This window comes from Sciurus vulgaris, assembly GCF_902686455.1.
Source record: "Sciurus vulgaris genome assembly, chromosome: 4".
In the NCBI taxonomy this organism is placed as follows: Eukaryota; Metazoa; Chordata; class Mammalia; order Rodentia; family Sciuridae; genus Sciurus; species Sciurus vulgaris.
The window spans coordinates 90216635-90231333 of NC_136464.1; the positions used below are offsets into that span (position 1 = coordinate 90216635).

General features: G+C 42.9%; 3 pseudogenes across 3 annotated transcripts; 2 read left to right on the forward strand and 1 right to left on the reverse strand.

Moving 5' to 3' along the window:
- Positions 1 to 253: 253 nt before the first annotated feature.
- On the forward strand, positions 254 to 1632 carry LOC306658831 (leucine-rich repeat-containing protein 28-like; annotated as a pseudogene). The gene has a single exon. The product of its transcript is annotated as a leucine-rich repeat-containing protein 28-like (transcript).
- Positions 1633 to 1789: 157 nt separating this feature from the next.
- Positions 1790 to 3795, forward strand: LOC306659026 (protein prenyltransferase alpha subunit repeat-containing protein 1-like; annotated as a pseudogene). Its single transcript, XR_013766635.1, has 2 exons — positions 1790 to 2770; positions 2854 to 3795. The product of XR_013766635.1 is annotated as a protein prenyltransferase alpha subunit repeat-containing protein 1-like (transcript).
- An 8130-nt stretch (positions 3796 to 11925) lies between these two features.
- Positions 11926 to 13411, reverse strand: LOC306660595 (growth/differentiation factor 5-like; annotated as a pseudogene). The gene has a single exon. The product of its transcript is annotated as a growth/differentiation factor 5-like (transcript).
- Between the last annotated feature and the right edge of the window lie 1288 nt (positions 13412 to 14699).

Sequence of the window (14699 nt, forward strand, 5' to 3'; positions counted from 1 at the left end):
CAAGGAAAGAAGAGTATCCCAAACAAAACACAGAAAGCACAAACCCCAAATCCTAATTAACATAAAAATTCAAACTGTGAATTAAAGCAAACCAGAAACAAAGTGAGAAAATAATCTTCAGATTTGGGAAAGATATTTACAATTAGCATGACTGACAAAGAGTAGATCTACAAATACATAAAGAGCTCCTATGGATCGATAAAAGATTTTGAAAAATTAAGTAAGGGGGCCAAAAATATAAATAGAGGTCCAGCTCCGCCCGCGCCTGGGAGCGCTGCCTGTGCCGGCGCGGAGAAATTGACCAATTTTGACAAGATGTAGTGCTGCATTGTTCCTGATGGAATATGATAAATCATGGCATCCGAACTTTGTAAGACGATCTCTGTGGCAAGGCTTGAAAAGCACAAGAATTTGTTCTTAAATTATAGGAATCTGCACCATTTTCCATTGGAGTTACTGAAAGATGAAGGACTGCAGTACTTGGAGAGACTCTATATGAAAAGGAACTCCCTTACCACCTTGCCAGAAAACCTTGCTCAGAAGCTTCCAAACCTTGTGGAACTGTACCTTCACTCAAATAACATAGTTGTGGTTCCAGAAGCTATTGGGTCCCTTGTAAAACTCCAGTATCTGGATCTTAGTGACAATGCCTTAGAAATTGTTTGCCCCGAAATTGGTCGGCTGAGAGCTTTACGTCATCTTCGATTAGCAAATAACCAACTACAATTCCTCCAGAGGTTGGCGATTTGAAGGAGCTGCAGACACTAGACATTTCTACCAATCGTTTGCTTACTTTACCTGAGCGGCTTCACCTGTGCCTTTCTCTGCAGTACCTCACTGTGGACCGAAATCGTCCATGGTATGTGCTGCGCCATCTCTGCCAGCTGCCCAGCCTCAACGAGCTCTCCATGGCTGGAAATCGTCTTGCATTTTTGCCACTTGATTTAGGTCGATCTCGACAACTGCAATACGTGTATGTGGATAAAAACATTCACCTGAAGGGCTTGCCATCTTACCTGTACAGTAAGGTCATCGGGTGCAGTGGCTGCGGAGCCTCCATCCGAGTGTCTGAGGTAAAGCTGCTCTCCTTTTCATCGGGGCAGCTGACCGTCTTCCTCCCAGCCACAGGGACAGAGAATGATCATGTCCTGCCTCTGCAAGAGCTGGCCATGAGAAGTCTATATCATGCCCATCACAGATTTCTAAAAGATTTGAACTTTTTGTCTCCAATCTCATTACCCAGAAGTCCCCTGGAGCTGCTGCACTGCCCCTTGGGGCACTGTCACCGGTGTAGTGAGCCCATGTTTACCATCGTCTACCCCAAGCTCTTTCCCTTGAGAGAGACGCCGATGGCAGGGCTGCACCAGGGGAGGACGACAGTTAGCTTTGTTTGTGGCTTACTGCTGCTCCACCCAGTGTCTGCAGACTTTTGACCTGCTGAGCTGATAAACACTGAAGCCTCAGGAGCACTGCCAGCTTGACACCGAGGCCGCCTGTGAGTCGCACACTGTGTGCGGCAGGGCTTGGAGAGTCCAGCCAGTGCGAAACAGGCCCTTCCATCCTGTCCTGTCCAATGCGGGGCATGCAGAACTTCTCAGGAAATGTCATATTGAGCTGCACAGCTAAAACGCCTTCACCCTTCCCCCAAGTTGGAATATATCCTCCCCCAAATTAAAAAAAAAAAAAAAAAAAAAAGACTGGCGCTGGCGCGCTTGCGCAGCCCGCGGAACTCTCGCAGGCGGCTCCGCTCTCCCGGAGGCGCGCTTGAGCCGCCGCGGTCGCAGCCAACATGGTCGAGAAGAGCGAGGAGGTGGCGGTGCTGGTGCGCGGGTAGTGAAGGACATCACCAACGCCTTCAGGAGGAACCCGCATGTAGATGAAATTGGCCTGATCCCATGCCCTGAAGCAAAGTATAACCGGAGTCCCATAGTCCTGGTTGAAAACAAACTTGGTGTGGAGAGCTGGTGCGTCAAGTTCCTTTTACCATATGTCCACAATAAGCTTCTTTTGTACAGAACAAGAAAGCAGTGGTTGAACAAAGATGAATTGATAGATGTCACGTGTACTCTGCTGCTTTTAAGCCCAGACTTTACCACAGCGTGAAATGTGAGGAAAGAGCTGATCCTCTCTGGCAGTTTAAATCCAATAAAGGACTTACATCTAGGAAAACTGGCCTTAACTAAGTTTCCAAAGAGTCCAGAAACATGGATTCACAGGCGATGGGTGCTACAGCACCTAATTCAGGAAACTTCCTTGCCTTCCTTTGTGACCAAAGGAAACTTGGGAACAATTCCTGCAGCGAGGACACAGCGACTAATACAAGAAGAGATGGAAGTCTGTGGTGAAGCATCAGGGAGATATCCAAGCAATTATGATGCCTGGTCTCATCGCATCTGGGTTTTACAACACTTGGCCAAGCTAGATGTCAAGATTCTTCTTGATGAACTATCTTCTACTAAACATTGGGCATCCATGCATGCTTCAGACCACAGTGGATTTCACTACTGCCAGTTTTTGTTAAAATCTTTGATTAATCAAACTGTGATAGACAGTTCTGTATTGGAGAAAAACCCTTTGAGAAATGAACCAGCCCTAGTTCTTCCAAAAGATGAAGAAGCAGCTGCTTCAACAGAGGAACTAAGGGTAAATCTTCCCTATCTCCTTGAAGAAGAAGTGGAATTCAGCACAGATCTTATGGATTCTTACCCAGGACATGAAACCCTTTGGTGTCATAGGCGTCATGTTTTCTACCTTCAACATCACTTAAACGGTAGGTTTCCTCACAGCATGACCCAGCTGCCACCTGCAGACAGCCCTGGGAGACTTTGAGTGACTTGCCCCTCATCCCAGCAGATCCTCGGCTGTCTCAGGCAATGGAAATAGATGGACTGAATGACTCAAGCAAGCAAGGCTATTCCCAGGAAACCAAAGGCTTGAAACGGACCCCAGCTCCAGATTCTTTGGGCCTAGAAATGGAGCACAGGTTCATTGATCAAGTATTGTCCACTTGCCGAAACATAGAGCAAGCCAGGTATGCCAAAGCACACAGGAAATGGCTAGTCACTTTGAGTCAGTGAAAGTGGATTAATCCTATAAAGGTCCCCTTTTAGTGCAATATTGCTTTCCTTTCTTATTGACATAGTTTCATGGACTGTTTGTTATCACTGGCTAACTATGTGTTCCTCATCTTTAGGTTAAAAGTCCATAGGAAACCTTTCAAATTTTATTTATTTTATTAAGAACTGGCATTCCTTTGGGGATCAATAATTGTATAGCTCCTTCCTACGAAAAAGTGAGTCTTAAATTTTTTCTTTTAACTCCTCATCTTTTGTATTTCTATATATGGGGCTTCTCACTCTGTTCTTATAATTGGTTCACATATGCATCCACCCACCTCACTTTGATTGCTATACAGGCAGATTTTTTTAAATTAAGAATTTATGTTGTAGTTCAGCTTATAAACATTAATACAGATGCAGAAGAACTTAATTTATTTTCAGAATCAAATGGCTAGATATTTGGATATATGAAAATATATATCAGTTCTGGTTTTCTAGCACATTCTACTCAAGTTAAAAACTAATTATAACCAAAGTCAGAAGTATTAAAAATTTATATGAAAAAATGCTTCCAATGTAACCCATTTTTAAATGGTTATTTAAAAATGAAATCTAATTTAAGAGTTTATGTAAGTGTAGTACTGGGAAATTATTTTTATTACTAGCTTTGATAGATTGTTTTTTACCTCATATTTGGTATATGCCAAACCAGTCATATCAACCCTGATAAAATAAAATTTTTAACCCTCCCAAAAAAAAAATATATATATATAAATAGATAAATTACAAAAAAGACACCCTAGTACCCAGGAAACATATAAAGATTCATATCTTCACTAATAATCAGTAAAATGTGATAAATCCCACAACACATAATATAAGGCACATCATTTATCAAAAAAAATTTAAGTGATGATGACTAAAATTCTTGGCAAGGATGTGGAATAATAAGACCTCTCATATACAGTCAACTCATTTTTTAATATAAAGTTAATATTTTGAAATGTTGAAGATATGCATAACCTATAACATAATTACTTCCACATTTATATCATAGAGAAATTCTCACACTGGAGCACAAGAGAACATGTTCAAAAATATTTGTTGCAGTAGTGTTTGTAGGGGCATGAAATAAAAAGCATTTAAATGTTATCCAATAGGAATGGATAAGTTATACCATATAAATATAATTAAATTCTGTATAATAGTAACATGAATTACTTAGATATGTTCATAGACACAAGGATGAATTTTACAAGTACTGAACAAAAAGATACTGTATTGCAGAAGGCCTAAATGTAATATTATTTGTACAATGCTCAATAATATACAGAAAACTGAATATTTCACCCACCAAAAATTATGTAAGGGACGAAGGCAAACAAAAATTATGTAAGGGACGAAGGCAAACAAAACTGACAAATCTGAAGCTGGTTGATGAGTACATCAATTCATTGATTATTCTTTCTGTGTTGCTGTTTGAAAGTTTCTAACACAAATTTTTTAACTGGCCAAACACATGGATATGTAGTAAAAGTACAAAGTATATGGGAATGTTTAAACACAGTTCTGGATTAGAGATAACTCAAGAGGACTGAATGCATGCAGTTAGATGGATTATTGGTGAATTTTATTTCTGGTATCGGACAGGGGGTATACATAAATATTGGTTCACTTATTCTTTATAACCCTGAGTATGTCTGAAATGCTTCATTTTAAAAAGTAGCACAGGAAGAGGACATATTATTGAATGAAATGTTTTGTGAAATTCGTTCTATGGAGAAAATACAAGTTTATTGGCATAGAGATGTCTAGATAATTACTAACACTTCAAGAAATCTCTTCTGTGTGGAAACACAAGGGAATATGTTCTAGAGGGTAACTTGCTTTCATAAACCAAGTAGGAGCCAGTGAATGATTGATTATCCATGCTCTTGCTTGTGTTGCAGACATTTATGTTTAGAAAGATGGAGTCCCACTTTGCAATGGGGAGACATTTGGTAATACTGTCACTTCTGATAACAAGCATAATGTGCACCTAATGAACATATATGTCTATTGTGAGAATTTGCAAGACAAATCTTATAAATGTATGCTGGTTGTTATGGGCCATGCCTGGGAAAGAATCATAAGAAATGCAGCTCTGAAAAGACCTGCTTCTTTGTAAGCAAGAATAAAAAGAAATAGTGCAGATATTTGGTGTCCTTGAATAAGTGGAAACAGTAATTTCTTTTCAATCCTATACAGTAAGAGATAAATGGCAAAAGACTTTAAAATTGAGTCCACTACAGAAAACAATGAATAAACAGCAAAAACAACAAAAATCTCCATGCACTTTGACTTGTTAAGTTTTTAGTAGAATAAAATGCCTCAGGGTAAAGATCAAACTAAGGTCCTGAGACCCAGTGATCTTTTCCATTTGGAAAAATGCTCAGGTAAAAGAGCTTAAGGGCTCAGCTCTCCCACCAAATCCAAATAGATTCAAGGTATTTACGACCTCCTTAAGCTGCAAGAGGTGTGGGCACAAGAATTCAAAGAAATGCAGTTGATCTGAGAACGATGCTAGGCAAAGTATTGTAGCTGTAATTACTGGCATATGGAATTTATAGGGATCAAGCAAGTTGGAAGCCAACAAAGCTTTAAGTGTTATATTGGCAAAGAATAAAGTATTTGAAAGTGATAGGGCTCAAAAAGAACTATTGAGCACTTGATAAGAAGTGGGCTAAGAAAGCTGCATATTCCCTAGCACTCATTTTAAAATGAATTTAAAGCTTTTTCAGCTTTCATCTCTAAACTTTTCAAAATTCTTCCCACAAACCAGCTCCAAAGACTTCTAAATCACATGGTTAGGTTAGTCATAGTAACAACCTCACTTCTTGGTAACAATTTCTGTTTTAGTGAGCTATTGTGTCATTGTGACCAACATACATGGTAAGAACAAGTTAGAGGAGGGAAAATTTATTTCAGGCTTATGGTTTCAGAAGTTTCAGTTCATAGAAGATCAACTCCATTGTTCTGGGTCTAACATGAGACAGCACATCATGGCACAGGGACCAACAGAGGAATAATGCTTATCTCATGGGGGGTGGGGTGTCAGGAGGCAGAGTGCAAGAGAGGGGAAGGGCCACAGGAAGAATGCATTTGTTCAGTGTATGCCCTCTGTAATCCATCTCTCCCAGTCACACCCCACTTGCCTACATTTACCACCCAGTCAGTACATTCAAAGTAGGATGGACTGATCAGGTTATAACCATTACCACCCAATCATTTCATTTCTGAATATTTCTGCATTAGAAGGAGCATTTATACCTCATATCCAAACCATAACAGATAATTAAAAGGAAAAAAAAAAAAAAAAAAACTCCCTGAAGGTGGAGCCAGAAGTCATAGAGAATAAGGGCTAACTCAGCTTGTCCAGGAGAGCAGAGTCAGGGATTAATCAAGGTAGCAGGCTCATTAAATATCTGCTTAGAAGGAATTCAAAATTTCTCAGGATTAGAAATTAATTTCCATTTTCAGTCATTGGATGTGTGAATGGTAGATAGTTTTCTATTTTTGTTGATAGGTTTCCAGAGCTAAGGGAGCAACTTCTAGACTTGATATAGAGAATACCATATACCACCCTGAGATTCTGGACTTGGTGCTTGATGTTATGAGTGGGAGATTTTGGAGGTGTCCCTTTTGGAGAGGAGTATTAAATAAAAAATATTTAGACACAAACTCAAAAGACTTTAATTGAACTAGGAATGATTTGAGAACTGGGCAGCCCACAGAATCAGAATAGTTTCTGAGTAACGCTGGAGCCACCACATGGCTGGGTAACATTTCGTAGGGAGAGGGAAGTTATGTGCAAAAAAGTGGAAATGAGGTACAAAGATAGCCGGATCTGTTAAATCTTGGTGTTGACCTTATTTAAAGAAGTTTTGAGTAGTGATCTAAGGTTGACTATACTGGGCTGCTTTGATTGGCTAAGATTTGGCTACTTCTTGCAAGGGTAGATTATAATCTGTTTACAATCAAATTAATTATGTACAGAGAAACTTTTGGGTCAAATTTATAGTATATATGGAGGCAGCTTTATGACAAACTTAATTTAACTTAGGAGGTGGGTGTAATTGTAATATCTGTGCCCAAGGGTGAGTGAACTGAATATTCGGAGAAATGAAAGGGTAGACTGTGACCGAGTACCACAAGTCCTTACCCACATTTCCCCTGTACTTTCTTCAGTGGGTGGGGTTAGATGACTGGTCCCTTCGCAGGGCTGTGTCTGTGAGGAGAGAAGCATGACTTCTAGGCCCAGAGCACATGGGGGTTGATATGCAGTTTTCCATCCTTTCCTTTCCTTCTATGGTGAACCTAAAGCTTTTGATTGAGATAGAGTTGCCATAAGATTGCTGCATTCTGGAAAACTGAGATTACCATGCACAGGATATCTGTCCAAGAGATTCTAGGCCACATGTAGACTTCACAGGAGCAGAAAAAAATTGTGTTTTACTACTGAGATATTAGGGGTTTTGATAATATAATCTGTTCTCATAGATGCATTTATTTTTGACTATTTAGTACTAAATAATTACATTCATGCATATGAACATACATACAGTCACTCTCTCTACTGTGAGTTCTGCATTTAACCAACTGTGAATCAAAAATATTCAGGGGAAAAAATTACATCTGTATTAAATATATATAGGATTTTTCCTTGTCACTATCCCCAAAATAAATATAAGAAATTTTTTCATTGTCTTAAGTATTATAAGTAATCTAAAGATGATTTAAAGTACACGCGAGGATATGCATGGGCTATTTGCAAATACTATACCATTTTACATAAAGGTCTGAACATTTAAGTATTTTGGTAACCATGGGGGCATTCTGAGACCAAACACTGATGGATGCTGTGGAACATCTATATCTAATGGATTAAATAGTTAGAAAAGAATTCCAAATTTTAAAACAAGAAAATATGAGTAAATATTTAACTTGTCTGTAGCAAAGAAGGACTTTCTAAACATACTGTGGTAGAAAACCACACTGGTGAAAAGCAGATCTGACTACTTACAAATAATATTTTGAATATCCAAAATATCATAAACTAAGTGAAAATTAATGACATGCGGGGAAAAATGTTTTTGCAATAAAGGGTTAATGTCTTAATATTTAAGAAGCTCTTAAAAATGATTAATTTGAAATACTGCCAGCGCATACATACAAAAAGGGCAAAATATATGATCTTATAATAACTCATGAATACTGAAATACTGACAGGTATCTTCCAAAGACACTAGCATCTGAACCAGTGATAAGGGTCACATTCGAGTTCCTTGCTCAGTCAACAGTCACAGGACATTATCAACACTGCCCCTGGAGTGCAAATAAGCACCCAGAAAATATTTGGTATGTGAGGGTGTATGAATATATACATATTTATAAGGGGCATGATAATAAATGATTTTGGATTTTAATTTTTTAATATTTTTTTGGCATTGTGTCCAATTTTCTTTAATAAACACCTATCATTTTTTAAAAAATAAAGAAAAATACTAAATATATATTTTGCAAAACACTTTTTGGGCAGATTAAACCCATGTCCTTGTGCATGCTAGATAAGTGCTCTACCACTAAACTGCACCCCAGCCCCCAAATACTATATATATATATATATATATTTGTTTGTTTGTTTGGTTTGTTTTGTTTTGATTAAGCAAGAGATATATCATTGATCTAGTCACAAACCAGAGAATCCTAAAGATAACAATGAATGTTCTCAACAAGCTCTTGTTTAGGAAGCCAACTGGTTGGCTGGCATGATCTGTAAAGGGACCTAACCTTTTGGGAGACTGACATAATTATTACCTTTTATGATACAAATGCTTTTGAAGAACAGCTGTAGTCTCTATTAAGAAAGCAGTATGCCCCTATGAGATTTTCCTATCCCTAAGATTAATATCCTATTTGAGGAAGCCTGAGTATTTTTCTACCTTGTAATCGCACATGAAGAATTATTTTGTGCCATGCCACAGGTTAAATGCATATCATGAAATTCACTTTCCTCCCTACTGCCATTTCTGTCACTTAATTCGATGAAAGTCCACAAAAATTCAGTATGACTCAGAATATTGGAGCTGTGGCTAAGCAACAAAAGTTCATTCAAAATTGATTTTCTTTCAGGAATCCTTGATATTCTTCATTTCAATTGTTCACCTCAACTGTAGGGCGTGGTAAACACTTAAGGAAGTTGCCATGCACTGCAGCCTGCTGGAGACCTGAAGGAATGTAGAGCAGGATAATCACAACATCATCAACCCAATTCTCCAAGGTAGCTGGCCATTAATGCTGTTCTAATCGAATAACTTATCCACAGCTATTTCCCCTGGGAGAGCCGAAGGCTGAGCCTCGGCAAAGAGGCAGATGGTGCCACATATACAATGAAAGCTGTAATTTTCTCTTGCCATTGGACATGTTAACAGTGGGCTGCTTCTGCTTATTCTTTAATATTTTATTTTAATAGTCCCTTCCCAAATTATAATGTACCATGAAGCAGCCAAAGATGGATTCAGTAATACATATCATATTTAATTTATCATACCTCTAGCTCACCGAACAACTCACTTGGTAATCAGCGGCAGAATATGTCAGAGTCAGGTGCAAACTGAAATGAAAAAGACAAAAAAGAATCCAATTAAAACCAAAAGGGGAGATGAGTCTTTAGGGTGGCACAGCATTAACTAGCAGCAACGTATGGAATATCAAATACATTCTAATTCTGATTTTTTTTAAACAGTAATTTGCTATGGAATATGCACACCGAAGGTATCTGGGAAGACAATGGGGAGGTTCTGTTTCCTGCTGTGAGATTGCTTCAACCACTGGGATTTGAAAAGAGATGAAGGTCTGTGTGGCTGCTTGATTTTTATCCTCTAGTAGCAGCCAAAGTTGGAAGACAGGGAAGCACAGGCTTAAAGGGCAAGCAGAGAGAGCCCATCAGTGGTCTAACAACACGGCAGATGACAGGCCCAGAGGCGAACCAGGACTGCCAGCCCATCATCCAGCCTGGGCTGCCAGGGAGCAGCTGCAGCAATGGAAGATCATCCAGACTTGAGTGCTGAGCTCTGGCCAGGGCCAGAGACTTTCACGTCTGGAAACAGCCCATGCAGACCCCTTCCTAGAAGAGTGAAAAGGAACCAGGGTGGGAGTAGATGCAGAGACAGCAGACCACCTTATTACGCTTGTGCAGTGCCTCCTGGGCAGAAACCAAGCCATAAAGAGTTCCATTCTGCAAAGCGATGTCTCTGTGGTTTACCTAAGAGGAGGAAAGCTTTCATGGCTGTAATGAGTAAATGCACGATTGCTGATATTTATCAGAATACCAGGGAACAAGAAGAAAGCACTGAGGTCATAGGGCAGCACAGGTCTGCCTGTGGTCAGGGAAAGAAGGAGATAAGATGGGGTTATTTTATTTTGGAAAGGTAAACTAGTGCTGCAGCCCCCTGACATGGATAATTCATGAAGCTTCTGGTCTGTATTAGACACCCAACATGCTTTTCAGAAAGAAATGACACAACAATTAATGTGTCAAATAATAATGTGCCACTTGGAGAAAGATAATTGTACCCAGCGACAGATAGTTATTAGGTCAAAGCGAATGCTCATCCTTTCAAAGGCAGCAGTGTCTATTCACTCTGGCATCCTACTGTAAGGACAGTATCGTGTTCATAATCACACAGGCTGCAGCCAGGAACACTGGGTTTTATCTGATTTTTCTCCATTTGGAATAATACCCTGATGATTCCCTGCACAGTGAACTCAGTCATGTGAAACATAAATGAGTATGCTTAAAGATGGATTGCTAAGCATGGAGGAGAGGTTTCTTTGTTTTTCACATAAAATAAAGCATGAGAACTGTCCCTGAGAAGGTTAGAGTATATGTAACAACAACTATCAGACCTGAGTTTGCTCATGTGTAAAAGATGGTCTTTCCTGCTGGTGATTTAATGCACCAGGATATCAATCAGTCACATCATGGCCTCAGAAGTCCTTGTTCAATTTCTGGTGCCATAACTTACTTGATGTGGGATTTGGACAAGTCATTTAACCTCACCGAGATTCTATTTCCTCATTTGAAAAATCGAAATTGAAAAATCTGCTATATATTTAGCTCCCTCTGTTGAGGAGGTCAAGAAGAAAGGAGATGAAAAGGTGTTTTGTATATATGAAGGACCATGTAAAGGTTATCTTGTGGGTGTCTCCATTATGTTATCTTATGAATGCTCTGGATTAATTAATGCTTAATTAATCATCAAATCTGTCATCTTTTTTTTTCTCATCAGTGTACATTTTAATCTAACAGTCTAACAGCCTCATACTCCTCACCCTTGCCCAAGTCCTCTCCCCTCTCCCACGCCAGCCCAATCAGCATCTCATCTGCCTTAGGGATTGAAAGTCACCAGGCACAAAGGTGATTGAAAGAGGAGGTGACACCTGTGTCTCTCCCACCAGATGCTTAGGGTAGCACCAGACCCCCTGGAGAGTCCAAAGGTCAAGAGGTCTCAGTTAGGAGAGATGACAGGTTGAGTCTCATTGGAAAACACTGTCTTCTGAGTCTCAGTTCCATGCAGAGTCTGTCCCCTGAGACTCCCTCCCCGTCATAGTAGCAGAAGGGCAGAAATCTTCAGACTGGGGGACTTGTGAATAGCAGGAGATCTTGAGCCCAAGTCACACTCAGAGTGAGCAAGGCTGCTGGAATCCCCTTTCATGCGGGTTGTGTAGATGCTGTGGCTGCAGCTTCCTGACCCCTCTGTGATTCCAGGAGTGCAAGGAGGGGCTCTCAGGATGTGCCAACCTGGAAGACAGAGGGCCAGTGCTGCTACCTGCAGCCACAAGACTCCACAACCATGTCCTTATACTGCTTATGTACCACGTTGTTGGCAGAGTCAATGAAGAGGATGCTGATGGGACTCAGCCACGTGGGCACACAGCAGGTGGGTGGTGTGGACTCAGGGTCCATGGAGTTCATCAGGGTCTGGATGACCGCGTGGTTCGTGGGTTCCAGGTGGGAGCGCAAGGGGAATTCGCACAGTCCCTCACAGTGGAAGGCCTCATACTCAAAAGGTGCAATGATCCAGTCATCCCAGCGCATGTCCTTGAAGTTGACGTGCAGGGCCTTCTGACTGCAGCGGGCCTTGAGGTTCTTGCTGGGTCGCTTGCCCTGGCGAGTGGCCAGCGGAGCCCGCCGTTTCCGCCGCTGGCTGAACAGGTACTCATACACAGTCTTATCATCCTGGCCTGAGTGCGCCTTAATCTCATCAAAGAACAGGTCCAGTTTCTTGGAACGGCCAAACACCGGGAACAAAGCCTGCTAGTGGACCTGCCGGGCAGCCCGGTCAAAGCCCAGACTGCGGAGATCCACAGCCCGGCCCCGTTCCCAGGCCTCCAGCTCCAGGCACAGCTGGGCAGAGTTCTTAAAGTTTCGGAAGAGCTTCCAGATGTCGAACACCTCCCAGCCAGATCCATCCAGGCCTGGCACGGAGCGCACATCCAGCAAGGCTGCCAGCTGCCGGCCGCTGGGGCAGCTGGACAGCTTCAGCTGGGCAGCCCGCCTGGCACCAGGGTCCACTGGCTTCGCCGTGTCCAAGGGCTTATTTCGCAGGATCCGCACTCGGCCCCCAGCAGTCCATCCTTCTCCAGGGCACTAATGTCAAACATGTGGTCTGCTTCCTGACCACAGGACCTCGGTCATCTTGCCCTTTGTCAATAAAGCTGGTGATGGTGTTGGCCAGGCCAGCCTCCAACTTCACGCTACTGTTGCCTCCCTTTCTGTCAGCATCGGATAGCGTCCTGTACAGCGAGAGCATGTACTCGCGGGGTGTGATGGGGGGCGGGCGGAATGGCTCCTTGGGCTCTCGAGGGCGCCCAGACTCCCTGGCCTTCTTCAGCAGAAAGGAGCTGGGGACAGATCCTGCTTTTGGGGGTGCCTTGCCCTCAGGAAGCTGTCCTTTTGGGGTTACAGTCTGTGCTGCAGCCTGCCTGGTCTGGGAAGGGGGTCCTGGCTTGGGTTCAGAGCCACCAGATCTGGGGGGCAGCTTTTTGGGCTCATCCTTCTTGGCCTGTGTCTGCCTGGGGTCTCCCTTTGCCCTGGTGTTGGTGGCCCCCCCACCATAGCTGGGACCTCCTGACCTAAAGATGTTCCGGGCCATGGGGGGCCTCTCCTTGGTCTCTGCTTTGGCCAATCCTGGCCTGGCCCCCGTGGGTCTCTGGCCCAAGTCAGGGGCACCCAACACAGTGCAGATGAATTCCAGGTCCAGCCAAGCCAGGTGCCAAAGCAAGAAAGTGAGGGGTTTGGGGAGTCTCATCCTCTAGCCAGCTGCTGGATGACACCAAAGAGAACAGCGGCAGCAGCGAAGGTGCCTCTGGCTTGGCAAGAAAAACCATGAAAGGAGTGGATCTTCAGGAGCAGCGGGGGCAGCAGTAGCAGCAGCAGGAAGGGCTTTCTCCTCAGTCTGAGACTCTTGAAGTCTGCCGGGCGTGTGTCTGTATCCAGTCCCATAGTGGAAATGCTCCCGTATCCAGACGTGCACCGTCTCCAGTCAGCAGCTGAAAATAACTGGTTCTTGAAAGGAGAAAGCCCACCGCCCCTTTCTCCTGCCCAACTGACTGAGGGCTTAAAGGAGGCTTGTATAAGGCTGAGGGATTTTTCCAAGAAGGAAGAATGGTGTAATGCTGCCTGTGTGCTCCAGTTTTTTTTCCCCCTAGTTTTGAATCCTTTCCAGTGAAAATACTTACACTTACGCGTGCGCGCGCGCGCGCGCACACACACACACACACACACACAGAGGCCTGCAGGTGCTCAGAAAAATCTTTTACAAACCTGAACTCAGGAATTGGAAACGGAATTCCAACCCAAACCACTTTAATTACTCTCTGATGTCATGCTGTCTAAATTCATCTAAGTGCGATATATTTATGTGAAAACAATCACCGCTGCCCTTTCGAGGCCATGGCTCACAGGGACTCTTGGCACAGAGCCCCGCAGCGGGACTCGGGGCTTAGGGGGCCTCTCAGTCCCTGGAGCAGACTCAGGGATCTTCACCTCCACCTCCTAGAGCAGCCCACCCCGCTGTCCCAAGGAGAGATGCTGAGAAGTGAGCCCCAAGTTCTGAAGCCCCAGAAGCATGGGGAGTGTGGGTTTTCAATGAAGTCCTTGGAGTGTTTTAAAAGCAATTTTGACCCCTGCATGTAGCCTGGGACCCGATTTGGGGTGTGAGTGTGTGTGTGTGTGTGTGTGTGTGTGTGTGTGTGTGTGTTGCAGAACAGATGGCAGCATTTACCCATAGTTTCTTTTATTTTAGTAAACTTGTGGTGACCCAGAGGCAGAAAAAATATCAGTACCCACTACACCCCTCCCTCTCCCCAGATGCCATTGGCTGAACTCAGATGATTTCTTCAGGCTGGGGGACGCTGCCACCCTGGAGCCCCTGCTTGGCTGGAGGCAGGTACTGGGTGTACCCTGCCACTACCCAAGCGAAGATGTCCTTGGAGTTTTCCTAAAACAGACTGGCTGAGTGCGGAGGCAGTGGCCCCGGCCTGGGGCAGCAGAGGCACCTGCAGGAGACTGGAAAAACAATTTCCCACAGGAAGCTT